Source organism: Solenopsis invicta, chromosome 8 (assembly GCF_016802725.1).
Source record: "Solenopsis invicta isolate M01_SB chromosome 8, UNIL_Sinv_3.0, whole genome shotgun sequence".
Lineage (NCBI taxonomy): Eukaryota > Metazoa > Arthropoda > Insecta > Hymenoptera > Formicidae > Solenopsis > Solenopsis invicta.
The window spans coordinates 20,675,636-20,685,764 of NC_052671.1; the positions used below are offsets into that span (position 1 = coordinate 20,675,636).

The 10,129-nt window shown below is 28.6% G+C and overlaps 1 long non-coding RNA gene and 1 pseudogene across 1 annotated transcript; both read right to left on the minus strand.

Annotated features, from left to right (window-relative positions):
• Positions 1-410: 410 nt before the first annotated feature.
• LOC120358445 lies at positions 411-4,005 on the minus strand (annotated as a pseudogene).
• A 3,523-nt stretch (positions 4,006-7,528) lies between these two features.
• LOC120358446 lies at positions 7,529-9,632 on the minus strand. Its single transcript, XR_005575401.1, has 2 exons — positions 9,290-9,632; positions 7,529-7,627 (listed from the first exon to the last, which is right to left on the minus strand). It is a non-coding gene; the product is annotated as an uncharacterized LOC120358446 (long non-coding RNA).
• Between the last annotated feature and the right edge of the window lie 497 nt (positions 9,633-10,129).

The window sequence follows — 10,129 nt, forward strand, 5'->3', positions numbered from 1 at the left end:
TTTGACAATGAGAATTATTCTGATTCACATGAGAAACAGAAAGGAAGAGAGACATGCAGACAGACAGACATGCAGAAAGACAGACAGACAGACATGCAAAGAAATACACAGGCATGCAGAGAGACATGAAGAGAGACGGAGAAACATGCAAAGACACAGATAGACAAACATGCAGAGAGACAGACAAATAGACATGCAAAGAAATACACAGACATGCAGAGAGACGGAGAAACATTCAAAGAGATAGATAGACAAACATGCAGAGAGACAGACAGACAGACAGACATGCAAAGAAATACACAGACATGCAGAGAGACATGAAGAAAGACAGAGACACATGTAAAGAGACAGATAAACAAACATGCAGAGAGACAGACAGACAGACATGCAAAGAGACATGAAGAGAGACGGAGAAACATGCAGAGAGACAGACAGATGTGCAGAGAGACAGACAGACGTGCAGAGAGACAGACAGACACGCAGAGAGATAGACATTCAGAAAGACAGTTAGACATACTGAGATACAGAAAGAGTGAAAAGGGGACAAGGAGATGGGGGGAGTCTATGTGAAACAGAATTCTCATTGCCAGACAGAGCTAGTCGCAAAGAGTGCCCCGCGTAAGCGCCCGCATCGAACGATGAGTTGCGCCGCCTCTGCTTTCCATGTCTACATGGCCCGTAATTCGCTAACTTTATCCTGTTATAATTCAAAAAGTAAGCGCGAGACAAAATTTTTGTATAAGAAAGATTATCTCAGAATTTACTCAAAAACACGTACTTACAAGGACACCGAAGTTGTTGGAGAATCACTCTGTATATTATTAAATGTTTGCAATCTCACGTTGAATTTTACACGGCTTCATTTGGTACTGGTTCATTGGCTTCATTTGACACTGGTCGATTCGCTTCATTTTCTTGTTTTGTTTTTAACTTGGCTTTAACCAACCAAGTTTTAATTGCATTGATAATTTCATGATCAGTAATGTTATCCTGGTTTTTCTTTGTTGTGAGTCTTGCGGATTCTGAAATAATAAAAAACATTATTTTGTTTTTTTTTTATTAAATATTCTAGCAATTCATATTTTTAACGCAAAAAAAATAAGTGACAATAATTCTATATAATGTACTTTAATAAAACCTTACGAAAAAGTACATTAGGCCGTATATCTATTTAAATATGTAAGTACATTATAGCCATTTAATTTCTTGGATACAAATCACAGTCTTGAATTTACATCGTGTCTTTACACGCTGGCTTTATAAGATGTTTTTTTGAATATTAATTGTTGTCGCGATAAATATTACCAAATGCCTCGGTGGTTGAACAGATTAAGATACTCTTCCCGATAAGTGGGGAAGTAAGAGGGGATCCAGATTCAAATCCTGGCTAAGGTAATATTTTTCGCAAAAGACTTTTTACTTTTTTGGGATGTAGGAAATTTTAAAGATTATAGTATTAGTAATGTTAAATTAATTTTCAATTTAACTGTGTAATAATACTTTTCTGATTCATTTTATGAGTAAGAGCTGTGTTTCAACTGCAAGTAATAGTACACAGTTCGAAGAATTGTAAAACTGTATATAAAAATCACGTATGAAATATTATTGAATTGTGAAACTATATAAAAATGTGTGTGTGTGTGTGTGTGTGTGTGTGTGTGTGTGTGTGTGTGGAGCGTGTATGTGAGTGGAGCGTGTGTGAATATGTGCGTATGTCTATAAATCACATATGAAATATTATTTTAACACTAAGATCTTGCTATGACTCTTACTGATCCATTTTCTATTTAATTTGTTGAACATTCTAGCAAGGCTCTTTGAAATTTCTCTTATTTTCCATTATAATTAAAAATTTTAAAACAAATAAATTTCATTATAATTTTGCACCAAGGTGAATAAAATATTCCGAATTTATTAATTAATTTAACAGACAAATTAAAATATATAAATCTTGCTAAACATCATAAATCAAAATGAAATTTGTAATACTTACTAAGGACTAATTTTGCCAGGATCAAGTCTTTGAAAATCAGATTTCCTTTATGTCCCTCCCAGCTGTAATCTCTTCCAACTTCGGGAGTCAAAATTCGGCACATTATTTTTTTAACAATAATCCTTAGGTTAGTATCGCCCATTTTCGATAATTCTGTAACCTAAAAAATTAGTATATAAATTACATGTATATTTATTTACATAATTATAGTGTAATTTCAGTAATAACAATCAACTTACCACATCATGGAATATTTGCTTATCTTGCAAAACTCTTTCAATTTCTTCAAGCTCAAGTTTTGACTTAATTGGCAAATCTTCTATGCATTTTATTGAATCTTCATTTACAATAGTTTGGTGAGAATTTTCTTCATTATCAAGAAGATTAGGTTTTAATGAATCTACATGCTCATTTAATTCCCCTATTCGGGCGTTAATACTATGCAAGTGTCTTATAACTTGACGTTGAAATTCTAAAATATTTAAAACACAAAAATAAATACGATACAGTGTCAACACATTTTACGAATTCTTGCCAATGAATTAGATAGTATACATTATAATATATTCACTGAAACATATAGAAAAGTTTTTCTCCAAACATTACCTTTCATTTCATTTGCTTGTTTTTTAATATTTTTATGAACCTCATTTAAAACAGTATCAGATTTTATCTTTTTGCTTGTAAATTGATTCGTTTTACTGTGAGCTTCATTACTTAAATCTGAAAAGAACACTTCTTAGAAAAATAATATCAAAATTTATAATTTTTTCATTTAATTAACCGTACCTATATGTGCTAAATTTGGTGAAGAAACAGTATTATCTGGATTGTGTGTAGGAAAATTAATGAACGATTCCTCTTCGCTCTCCTCGTCCGTATCACTATCTCTTTTTCTATTTTTGTGAATACGACGTCTATATTCAGCAGCTTCAGATAGTGATGACAGATTATCTTTGTCTATTACTGTTTTGCATTTTTTCTGAGCTGTTTTATAATCATCTAGAAAAAATATTACAGGTAAGCCATAGTTAATTGATAAAAAATCTTTATTTTTAGAAAGTCATATATATATATAGTACATTCTATTAAGTATTCAATTAATTGAACGATTTTAATAAATAAACTAAAAACGAAATTTAAAAAAATGTGAACATAGCAATATTTTTTTCTTTTAATGAAATACATCAAACTTTATAAAGTGATAAGTGCATATTTTATGTTTTTCATATTATTTAACAGAGTTGCGTAAGTTAATACTTTTTAACTAAATTAGTTTAAAGTTAATGGCTTATAAAATTAATTTAGTTACGTTAAAAGTTTCATGATTATAAAACTAACTTATTGGAAAGTAACATTAAGATTAAATTAACTAAAGTTAAATTATAGTTAATTGTAAAAAATATATTGATATTAAATTTGAAATTTGTAATTTTTAAGTTAAGTTACTCAAATAAATTATAATATGAATTATCAAACAAATTTAATATTTTATTTTTAAAATAAGTTAATATGAGATAATAAAAAAATATTGTTTCTTATGTTTATTCTTATAATATTTTTCTTTACAAAGATAAATTCTTTTTAGTAATTTAATTCAGTAAATTAAAATTTGCGTTTCAGAAATAACTAGTTAAAGTTAAAAAATAAATAATTTAAAAGTAAGTAATTAAAAGTTACTAACTGTATATTTAATTTTGTAACTTTTTACTTTTTAATTAATTATTATCCAACTCTGCTACTTAATTTTTGTACAATTGTATATAAATTTTGTAAAATATACAAGCACAATAAATTGTAATTTAAATAAGGCTAATATTTACCATATCGTCCTAAAATTGGAGAGTTAAGGTTTTCCAATCATCTTTTGGAGTTTCTTTTTTTTTAATAAATTCCAACAATTTAGTTGGTTTTTTTGTTAACGGCCACACACATCGATTGTCATTAGTTATCCAGGGACAACTTCTACGGAGTCATCCATTGAGAAATGGCAAAAGCACCATGCCATATTTCTGAAAGTGTAAATTCAAGCAGCATAAATTAAACTACGTACAGACTTGTTACTCGTATCATGTTCTTATAACATTATGACTCAAATAAAACAGGTTGCAATATTTTGTGCAATAAAAAGATATTAATATTAATAATGTAAAATTATTAAAAAATAAAAATAAAAGTAATAAGACAATATAAAATTGAAAGAATGCTTAAGAGTTGTGTCAATCATATAATGCTTATAAAATAAAACTTAAAGACCGATGTGTAAAAATAGTTGGACTTAAAGGTATTTTAAAGGAAATCAGAAATAATCCAAATCAATTTGTGACTGATAAAGATATTTGTCTTCATAAAGGTGACACATTTTAAAATTTTTAAAGTACAATATCAATGGAATCAAAATATTAAAAAATAAAAACTATTTTTATTAAAATAACAGTAATAAAATTCATAAAATTTAACGAAAAAATGTAAAATGCAATGATTTATGTATAAAGAGATGAATAAATTGCTCATAATGTAAAAACAAACATTAATGTTGATTACTAAGAAATGATTTGTCAGACTTGTTTGGTAGGCAAACTTTTTTTTTTTTTTCATGGGGAAATCCTCATGGATACCCTCCCCCTCCCCGAAGGAGGAGATTATGCCGGACTCTTACCGACTAAAACCCCAGAGTCATAAATGAAATTTGTTAGATAATTTAAAAAAATATATATGCTTTATAATGTATGTCAAGAAAACCTGAGATATTCGTAATTATAGCTTAAAAAAAACTGCTTTTTCAAATCGCTGGAAAAATTGTTTTCGGCAAAAAATTGTTATTTTTTCTATGTAAATGACATGCTACCTAATTTTATAGTATAATAAGACATTAAAATAAGATTTGTACAAACGCTGGAATTAATATTGAGCTAATTGTTTATATTTGGAATATTAGATCACCCAAAGTTTAATAATTATTAATTATTAAACAAACTGTTGTAAGGACAAATGTAATCCTAACAACTAGTTTAAAGACTTATTAAATTTAATATTTATGTTAATTATTTTGTGAAGAATTTTCAATATTATATAGCAATTATAAAAAAGCGTGCGTTTTATTTTATTTTAAAAATACATTAATTCTGTTTTTATTTATTAGTTTTTAAATTAATTAATTGTTTTTGCAATTCAAGAAAACTTATTGCAAAAAAATATGAAAAATATTAAGATTATATGTGCAACAAAGGATAAATTACAGCATTATTATCTTTGTATGGCAACAACATTAATTTGCATTTAATTTCTAATGATGAATATATTTTTAAAGGACCAAGTTTGTTATGGTTAACAATAAAAATACCTAAAATTGCAGAATTACAATGTTTAATAAGAAATGATTTCTTGTCGAGATACGTTTGACCAATAATACAAATGACATTATTACAGTATGTTATATTGCATATTTTAACAATATCATTATTAAACATTTGTACATAACAATCAGCAGTGTTTAATTTAAAAGTACAAGATTTTAATTTTAATTCTTTATATTGACCTAAGCAATTTGGTAATAAGGGTCCGTTATAATGTTCTTTGGCGATAATATTATTTTCAGAAAGATTTTCTAATCTTGGGATATTATTATATTCGGAAACACGACGTATTATTTGTTCAAGTGGTTTTTCTTTTTTTCTTATCATTTTTTTTAATTGCATCATATAATTCTCAAATGGGAAAGCTGAAAATTCATTTAAATTGCCAAATTGTATAACATCCTCATGTATGTGCAACAAATTATGTACGTTATGAGAGACAAAATCTTCACCATAAATATCAATACTTGTTTTAACAAAACATTCCATTAAATTTTTTGCATAATTCACCATATCCATCTTTTTACAGAATTCGTTACTATACATTATTAGAGTAGCAACGTGTAACGTCAAGAAATGATAATAATTATTTTTTGAAAGAATTTGTTTAAAAATTATAGGTCCCGTGTATAATAATATTAGTTTAAATTCTGTTGCCTTAAAACGAAGACATTCTTCAAGCGATCTGCCTTTACGTGGAAATTCATTAGGAATATATTTATTTAAGTTTTTAATTTTATTTGAAATTGATTCTACTTGTGCATATGGAAGCTTATATGGTTGTTTACCCAAAACCCAACCATATTTCTTAGATGTTATCAATTTTTTCATAACCCCCAAACAAATAAGATGCATATAATCTAATGTAACATTGCTAATCATATGAAAATGAGGCAATTCGTCAAAATAGTTTTTCCTTTATGATAATCTTCATCAACTTATTGCCTAAATTCAACATCTGTTCTGTTTATAAAATCTGTTTCTGGAAAGCATAATACATTATTAACCCAATAAACTTCCACCTTACAATTAGTGCAGCTAGAATAACCAGTATGATTTTTGACATTTAAAATGTACGATTTAGCGGGCGCATCACATATTATAATTTTTATTTTAAAATCATATCTTCGATTGTTAATAAAAATTCCATTAATAGTCAAGTAAGTTGCTTCATTTACAAATTCTTTCAAATATTTATTTGGATTTTCTGGTTTACCATTGCCATGATACAATGCTACCATTAAAACATATTTTTTCAAAACTTCAATAGATTTTATTTGAACTAACGTTGGCCATAAACAATCAGAACTATTTTTACTAATAGGTAAACCATCTACATTTACAGCTAATTCAAAAGATGTATCATTAGAAAGAAATACACCACACTGATTAATTAAGATCTTAATTGATTGTGCTATCCCAAAATAATAAAAAGAACCGGAGCCCATTTTTATAGAAGTAAGGTTGTTTGGAGTAAACAATATTGTTCTCGGATCTTTTGGTAAATTATGAAATGAGGTCAAATCATTTTCATTTCGGAGAATTTCTAAAAGTATTTTAAGACTACTTTGAGTAATATTTTCTTTAATGGCCCACGAAGCTAATATTTTTGCAATGTTATATCTTTATTTTTGGATAAATTATTATTACTATTTATTTCATCTTGGTTATTATCAATATTATTGGAAAATAACGTAGAGTTATTTAAAAGCGCTGTATCCTTTGAAAAACTTTCTTCGGTATTAATGTTAACATGAAAATTTGATTTAGCTACATTTTCGCTAACTTCTTTATTGAAAGATACTTTAATTGATTGACAGTCAGGACTTGTATTAATATTCACATTTTTTATATTTCTAGCGGTACTTATCACTTTGTTTGAACAAGTAATTCTAGGCAATTTAATTGAATTAGTATGCCCTTGTAACTCGATTAAGGCCAACAATGCTTTCACATTATCATTCATTTTTCGGTTGAAATGTCTCTTACCCTTAATTTTTATTTTTGGCATATTTATAGATGAATATTAATTGAATATTAATTATAAATTAAATTAAAATATTAATTGTAATTAAAATTGTAATATTATGTTAAAAAATTAATTAGAAGTTAATCAAAAAGAGACAAGAAAAGTTTCTAAATAATATTATTTTACACGTGTTTGTACATTACCTATTTCTTATTGTTAGATTAGGTTCCAAAATATCCTTCCAGAAAAATTGTACCCGAAATATATACCCAAATAGCACAGAACGTTCTATGGTTGTCTATAAATGTTCTAAGAATATTTGGATGTTTATAGAACGTTTTATTAATATTCGTACTCCTACGTCATAAAATATCCGAAACAAAAATAAAAAACATAATCATAAAAATTCTCTTTAAATTATTATACTACATTTCCAATTTTGTAGAATTTTAATATTAATTGCTAGCCAAATGCAATTAGATTTAAAGAAGGAAAGAAGATATAATGAAATTGTGCCACGTACGTGTGTAAAGGGTATACAGCGAGAGAGATATTAGTTTAATGTCAGTAAATTGTTTTTGGGAACGGTATAGAAGAAGGCGAAATGAGATGTGAGAGGCCTATGCAAGGAAAAACACCGTTTCTAGTTTTAGTCTTTTAATCTCTAAGCAGATACAAAAGGGGTATCAAAGTGAAACATGTGATTACCATAGCAGCGATATAACAAATGTCAAATTGCGTCATGTTTTATCGTGCCCATAGCGTCATTTACCGGTAACGCTGTGGCGCGATCTCTTACACCCAATAATTTCATATCGTATCTCAAGCGACCAATGCCTGAGCAAGTAGCAGCGGCGCGCGCAACACTGTCGCTAGCCTTGTTGGATTATCTTAGTGCTATCTTAAAGAAATCAAATATGTGCATCAATAAAATTTTATAAAAATGTAATAACTACATTATTTACATGATTATGAATAATTTTCAAAAAAATTTTAAATTTATTGTCAGTAAATTAATGATAACCTCTTAATATTTCTCAGATTGAGTTCCAAAATATCCTCCGAGAAAAATTTTACTGGAAATATATACCCAAATAACACAGAATGTTCTAGGAATGTCTATGAACGTTCTATGAACATTCGAATATTCTTAAAACATTTATAGATATTCATAGAACGTTCTGTGCTATTTGAGTATATATTTCGAGTAAAATTTTTCTGAAAAAATTTTTTGAAACCTAATCTAACAATAATAAATATTAAAAAGTTATCATTAATTTACCGACAACAAATTTAAAATTTTTTTGAAAATTACTTGATAATCATGTAAATAACGTAGTTATTACATTTTTATAAAATTTTCTTGATGCACATGTAAGATATCTTCAACATTGCGCCAAGATAATTTAGCGAGGCCAGCAACAGTGTTGCGCGCGCCGCGGCTACTTGCTCAGGCATTGGTCGCTTGAGATACGATATGAAATTATTGGCTGTAAGAGATCGCGCCACAGCATTACCGATGACGCTATGGGCACGATGTAACGTAACGTAATTTAGCATTCATTACAGCGCTGCCATGATAATCACACGTTTCACTTTAACACCCCTTTTGTATCCGTCAAGAGATTTGAAGATTAAAGGTTTGTTCGCGTCGCATGCTCCAATATATTCCCACCTGCTCCACTACATTTGCCGCAAATGCATTGGAGCACGTTGGAGTATATTGGAGCATGCAACGCAATCAAATCTTAAAACTAGAAACGGGGTTCTTCCTTGCACAGGTTTCTCCCATCTCATTTCACTTTCTTCTATACCGTTGCCAAAACCGATTCACTGACATTAACATAATATCTCTCTTGCTATATACCCCTTACACACGTACGTGGCACAATTTCATTATGATATTTTCTTTCCTTCTTTAAATCTAATGGCATTTGGCTGGCAAACTTATTAAAGCTTAATTGTACTTACCAAAAAAGGCGGTGTGGTAATCTTTATAATATTGAAGATTCCTTCAATTCCTTTAGCTCTTTCTAAGAAGAAAATATTGAAGCACGTGGCGCACGGAACTCACTCACTCACGATCCTCGACGCACTATGGTGGCAAGCAACTCCTGGCTTCTGCACACAGAACGCGTGAAACATTTGTCGCGCGACAAAAGACGACCACACTGCGTTTTGTCTCGCAGTAAGCGTTTCCGCGTTCTGTGTGCGAAGGTTAACATTTCACAGCTTCAACGTTATAATGACAATGATGGACTATAGACAACACGTTCATATAGACTGCGTCCCGAAATTCACTATCAGTACTGAAAGTCTATAGTTACGTAAACTATAGACCTTCAGTACTGACAGTGAATTTCGGAACGCAGCCATAGACTAAATGATCCGCTATATTCAGCTCGCGTCGTAATTATTAATTGGAGGAACTTTACGTATGCACCATGATAAAGAAAGATCAAGGATATCCTATCATAAGATGATATTTACAGATTATTCTTTAAATACTTTAAATATTTTTATTTACAAATAAATTTATAGAATACTCTATAAATATAATAATTATCGTACATTTGTATAATACTTTTAATCCATTTTTATTACAATACTTTTGTAAATATTTTAAGAAATGTATTTATTTTCTGAACTTCTATATATTATAAAAATCATACATAAATATTAACAAAAAGTCTAGTTATAAAATATTTTTATTGTCTTTCGCAAAATTCTTTAAATAAAAAAGAATTACATTAACATCTTCATAAAATATGCATGGTGTCTCAAAATAAATTTCTTTTTAAAAACGTATTT